Raw genomic sequence first — 6041 nt, 5'->3', positions numbered from 1 at the left:
AAAAAGCATTCAGTAGTCACTTCCTGAAAGAAATCCCTAAAGGAAAATTTCCAGCAGTAGCATAGCCAAGAGCCAATACTCTCAGGAAATGAATGAGGAGAATTTGTTGAAATAAATCATGTTAGATTCATACAATTTAAATTGGACACCATTTGTATTTTTAAATTGTTGTATTGCTAAGACATATATGTTTTATAATAAAATAATTTAAAACAATAATCCTCCTGGGAAGCCAAGAGGCTCTTTTTATTCATTTATTCTATGAGACTGCCATTTCTGAACACATTAGGAAATGTCTTCATTCAGGTAACAAACCTCTCAAGAAAAATCAAATAATGAGATATTTTGTGGTTACACATAAAATATATGCAAATATACATTTATAATATATATATATATATATATATATATTTATACACATACACTCCCATATCTATGGAGAGAGAAAGAGACAAAGAAAGAGACAGACAGGCACAGACAGACAGATGAAATTCAATTTCCCATCTCTATGCTTTTGCAATAGCTGCCCTTCATGCCTGACATGATCCCCCTGTTCATCTCTGCCTCTTAGAAATCTTGTTTTTCCTTCAAGACTCAACTCATCTTTTTGGATATCCTCATATCCCCAGCTATTAAGGCCTCTCTCTTGCTAATATTCTCGCACCATGGTTATTTTATATTATATATATATATATATATATATATATATATATATATATATATATATATCTGTGTTGTTTCCCCCTTGGAATAAATGTCCCTTAAATTAAGGAATCATTTCATTTCTTATTTTGTGATTTTTTAAAAAAATTACTTTATATAAAATACTTTATATATAATTACTTTATATATATATATAATATATATATAAATTACTTTATATATAAAATTACTTTAGTGATAGAGGGTTTCCATCCCTTCAGCACAAATATTCACACTTCAAAAAATAACTAAATAACTATATATATATATAAATATATGTGCATGTATGTGTATGTATGTGTGCATATGTGCCCACACATACACAATAGAAACTAGAGTAAATGGGGCAGCTAGGTGGCGCAGTGAATAGAACACTGGCCCTAGAGTCAGGAGGACCTGAATTCAAATCTCATCTCATATACTTAATAATTTTGTGTGACCTTGGTCAAGGCACTTTACCCCTGCACCCCCACTGCATTGCAAAAATAAAAAAAGAGGAAGAAAGAAAAGAAAAGAAAAGAAAGAAAGAAAGAAAGAAAGAAAGAAAGAAAGAAAGAAAGAAAGAAAGAAAGAAAGAAAGAAACCAGAGCACAGAGTCTAGTTCCCTAGTTGGAATGGGGAGAGTAGGTCATTAGCAAAAATGAAGGATCATGAATGGGAATGGGGGTGAGGATAGGGCATGGCTCCATCAGCAGGGTAGCTGCTAGAGAAACTGGATGCTGTAGCACTGAGTCCATTTTTCAGAACTATTCTTAGGATTATCAGAGACAATAGGAGACACTGTAGCAGGGGAACCAATTGGTGGGTGTTAAACATGCACAAGACTGTGCCTCATGGTGAAGGCAATAACTCCAAAACGGGGCCCAGGATCCAAAAGACCATGACTGAAGGCAAGGGAACTAAGAGGTGGGTTGCAAATGGGGGTCATGTGGATCACTCTGGGAGAAGTTGGGGTAACACTTGTTCTTGAGAAAGAAATTTCTTTTTGACTTGATCCAGATATTTTAGTTGAGTCTGCTTCGTCTCCTTTCTGGGGAAATTGGAGGCACCAGCTGGGTAAGTCTGGCTGCTGGTCAAATGCTTGGAACTGAGTCTTCAACATACCTCTCCCTTGTAACAAGGCTCCTAAATAACATTCACTCATCTCGTATTTCTGTAGGACTCCTACAATATGCTGATCTGTTCACTACCACATTCTATTGAAAACAGCTCCATCTTCTCTTGTAGCAGTCTCCCTTCAGCTTCTTCAACAGGTATATGAGGATGTGAGTGAATCCTTGGAGCTCTTTACACTTCTGAGAAAAGAGCTGATCTCCCTCTCTACTGGAGTTTTGAATATTCATACAGGTCTCCTCACTATCTCATGATCTAATCATTCCTGAACCAGCTCTGGGAGAAGCCAGGGCCTTCTTGCTAAGATGGAATCTGATGATCTCTGGAACTCAAGAAGTATTAGCAACATCAAAGAGAGTCCAGCACTGCCAATCAGCCTCTGACCCAGGTGTAGTTCAGGTCTTGACATGTGGGAAACAATTAACAAATGATTGTTCACTTATTGATTGGTACAGACTCTCCTCAAATTTCTCTCATTTCTTAATATTATTTTTAAAAAACATTTTATTCATTTAATACAGTTTTCTTTTAGACTTTCCCCAATTGGTAGGTATCCAAGTTGTTTTAAGTTTTTGCTATTTAGGTTAATATTCAGAATGGAACTATGTACAAGGTTCATTCACAAATGGTCACTAAATAACTATAAATCTGCAGTCACTTTGGGGTAATTTGAAGGATAGCTTTCAGCTCACTCCCAGAATAGTCATTTCATCAGTATCCAGGAAATTGAACCACCTGGTAGCATCTACAGCTAAACCATCTGGCAAACCATTTCTATCCTGTAGCCATTTCTGTCATACAGGAAAATTATTTACTTTGATGTAATCACATGGCATTTCTTATCCAAAGAGAGGCCTTGGTGGGCAGGGAAACAGTTTCTAATTATTGCAACTTTAGGATCCACAGTACTATTTAAGCATAAAAATTGAATAATTTTATTAACCAGAAATCTTTGGTATGCAAAATATTTCAATTAAATCACTCATATTATTGAGAAATCCTAACTGGGCTAATTATTGGAGGGTTTCCTCTCCTAAATTATAGAGTTATGGGGAGTTAAAATTATCTTCTTTTGAATATAATCAATAGTTAAATATAATCTTTATTAAAATTATTGTATATTTTTGGAAGCAGATTTATGGGCAATTCATATTTCATGGAGTGGAAATATAATGAAGCAGAAACAGTAGAGTGATGAGATAAATCCCTCAGGATCATGATTATAAATAGTCATCATATAGAAGGTTCTAGTATACTTTGTAGGAAATAGATTTTTATACACAGGTAGACAGATTGGTGTGGTGGATATATTGCTAGGCTTAGAGTCATGAAGATCTTGGTTCAAATTCTTACTCTAATATTTGATAGTTGTATGATTTGTCAAGTAATCTAATGTTTAGGTAGCCCTTCCCACAAGCTTTTAGGAGGAATTAACTAGTTCTTTGGTAGAAGGGATTGTTTTGTGGGAGCTGCCTAAGGTTGTGATAAAGTATATTGTCATTTAGAGTTGGCTATAATAGAAAGAAAAGATATTGTTCAAGCAGTCAGTTGCTGCTGGTAAAGACACTGGTCAACAGACATTCCATGATCCTCTTCTGCAGGAGCCTGAGGAAAGCCTTCTTTGAAGTCAATCCATTCACTACACTCGTGTGCCTCTTGCTAGTCCATAGGACTTGACTTCTAAATCAGAGATTGTGGAAAGATCTGCTTTGTGGACAGATCCTTTGCTTTGTGTAGGAAATCCCCGCATTGGAACTTCCTCATGATGATAGCATCACAAATAATTTGTGTATCAGATAGGTATATAGATAAAGCATTTATTAGGCATCTACCACATGCTAAGCAATGTGGAGGTATCGAAAATAGAAATACAAGCAAACAAAAAGCTCTTCCAGAAGTTTATTAATCATGGAAGAGAACACATAAAGATGAAGTAAAAAGAAGTGATGTTTGTTTCTTTTATTCATAAGGTTGAAGCTAAAATATAGATTTTGACTGCAGACTAAAAGTGAGTTAGAAATTTCCTAACTCTGTAATGTACAATAATTTTGTTTGTGTTTTTCAAATTTGAACTTCAGTAAACTCCCTATATGAAGTTCTGTGTAGATGATATTCCCCCCCCCCATTAAGAATACCCTCTTATATATCTGTTGTGACCATATGGTTTTCTGTTATGTTTTGTTGTGTGTTTTTCCTAAAGAGACATTGACCTTTGACCATTCAGCTCTCCTTTCTCAGTACACTTACAAGCTGTTAGTTTCTCTAATTAGTATAAAATATAGGACCAGATTTGCTAAATATTCTTATGAGAACAGAACACCCCAGGCTAGATCTGTTCTCTGCATTACCTACCAATTTGCTTGCAGGTGCTATTTAAGATATAAACTTGGATTTAATACTTCTGGAACATCAGGAATTCTGTGTAGTTATCTACCATTTTTTCTTCTACAAGTGGTAGGCATGTACTACAGTGATATTCTAAGAAATCATTTTGAAATCAGACTTGATATTACCAGGAATTTGTATCTTCTTGGAAAGAATATTAGCTTTATACCCCTTTATCCAGCTTCATCATTAGAACCTTTAATGTTTTCAGTTTCATAACATAATCTTGAAGCACTTCATTTTGCTTTAGGCTAGTCTCAACTCAACCTCTTTAAGATCCCTTTATGAGTATAAATAAATTAGATATTGAAACAAGGACCTATATAACTATTTGGATTATTCCTGACATAATTGGAATTACTTTTTAAAAAGTATCATAGTCCTTGAATTAGAGTTTACATCTGTCTAAAAGAATTGAGTTATGAATACAAGTAATCTGTCAGAATAACCTGTCAGAGTCTCAGTTCTACAAAATGGTGATGCTAATCATGTCTGAAACACTGAGTTTACAGAATTATTGTGAGACTCAAAGGAGATCATGCCTAACACATCATAGGTGATCAATACATTTTTATTGATTGGATAGGGTTTAGAAACAACAATTTTATTTTTACATTAAATTTCTTTTCATATATGCGTTTTAGTGCTTAAATGTATCTTTTTTAGCTCATTTTTCTATACCTAATAATAACATTTGTATAGCACTTTGCAATTTTTAAGCACTTCTGTGGATAAACCTCATAAAAACTTTGAGGGAAAAGTAGGGTAGATATTCCTAAAATAATAGTATAAATTCCATTTTGCAAATGGAGAAATTGAGATTCAGAGATTTTTAAGAAGCTTGGCTTAGGTCACATTTTAGATGGCAGAGCCCAGATTATATCTTTAGTGTTCAGATGCCTGGTCAATTGCTCTTTCTCCAAGCTACAAAGTTAGAATATTATTTTTTTTTTGTAAGGCAATGGGGCTAATGGCTTTCCAAGATCACACAGCTAGGTAATTATTAGGCATCTGAGGACAAATTTGAACTCAGGTCCTCCTGGCTCCAGGGCTGGTGCTCCATCCACTGTGCCATCTGGCTACCCCTGAAATGTTATTCTTTTTTTAAAAAAAGTTGTGAATACCTAGTTGTAGAGTGAACTTATGGCACAGAGTTATGAATCTGGTTTAATTCTTATCATTACTAAAGGGAAAAGTACAATGAATTAAGCATATAATGTGTTGCAGAACACTGTGATGAGCTCTGGGGGAAATAAAATATTCAGATAAGAGCTGATTCTACTTCATAAAAATGGTCCAGTCTGGAAAGGAGATAAGACACAAGTACAAATGCTTACAATTTAGAGAAGCTTAGAATTTAGCAGTAAAAGAATCAAAGAAGTTATCTAGTCCAAACCCGCACTCCAGAGGAATTCACTAGATATCATTGTTCTACACTGTTAGAGTTCAACTCGACCTACTGAATTTTCTACTTTTTTTAAAACTTTTAAATAAAATCTCATCTACAGCAAACCTTTCCTCTAGTTCTAATGCCTTACCTCTGTTGATTCTTCCCTGCATCTAGCTTGCTTTGTTTATTTGGTTTTTTTTTTTATGTTGTCAGCCTAATTAGACTGTAAGCATCATGGAGAACTTTTTGTCTCTTTTTGTATCTCCAGCATTTAGCATGGTACCTAGTAAATAGTAAATGTTTATTGCTTGATTTCTTCACTTACAAGCAAAAAACCAAAACCTTGTTTCACTTAGCACAGTTTATATGTTATTACACAACTGTAAGCATTGGGAACTGTAAGTTTCTGGTGTAGTCAAATTTTGCATACTAATGGCGATTCTAAAACCCA

At 34.5% G+C, this 6041-nt stretch overlaps 1 pseudogene; it reads right to left on the bottom strand.

Annotated features, from left to right (window-relative positions):
• Window positions 1-1405: 1405 nt before the first annotated feature.
• On the bottom strand, window positions 1406-3565 carry LOC141511921 (circadian-associated transcriptional repressor-like; annotated as a pseudogene).
• Between the last annotated feature and the right edge of the window lie 2476 nt (window positions 3566-6041).

The sequence above is a fragment of the Macrotis lagotis genome, chromosome 2 (assembly GCF_037893015.1).
Source record: "Macrotis lagotis isolate mMagLag1 chromosome 2, bilby.v1.9.chrom.fasta, whole genome shotgun sequence".
NCBI classification, from domain to species: Eukaryota; Metazoa; Chordata; class Mammalia; order Peramelemorphia; family Peramelidae; genus Macrotis; species Macrotis lagotis.
Note: the sequence above shows the minus strand (reverse complement) of the source record. Positions and strands in the feature narration are given on the sequence as shown.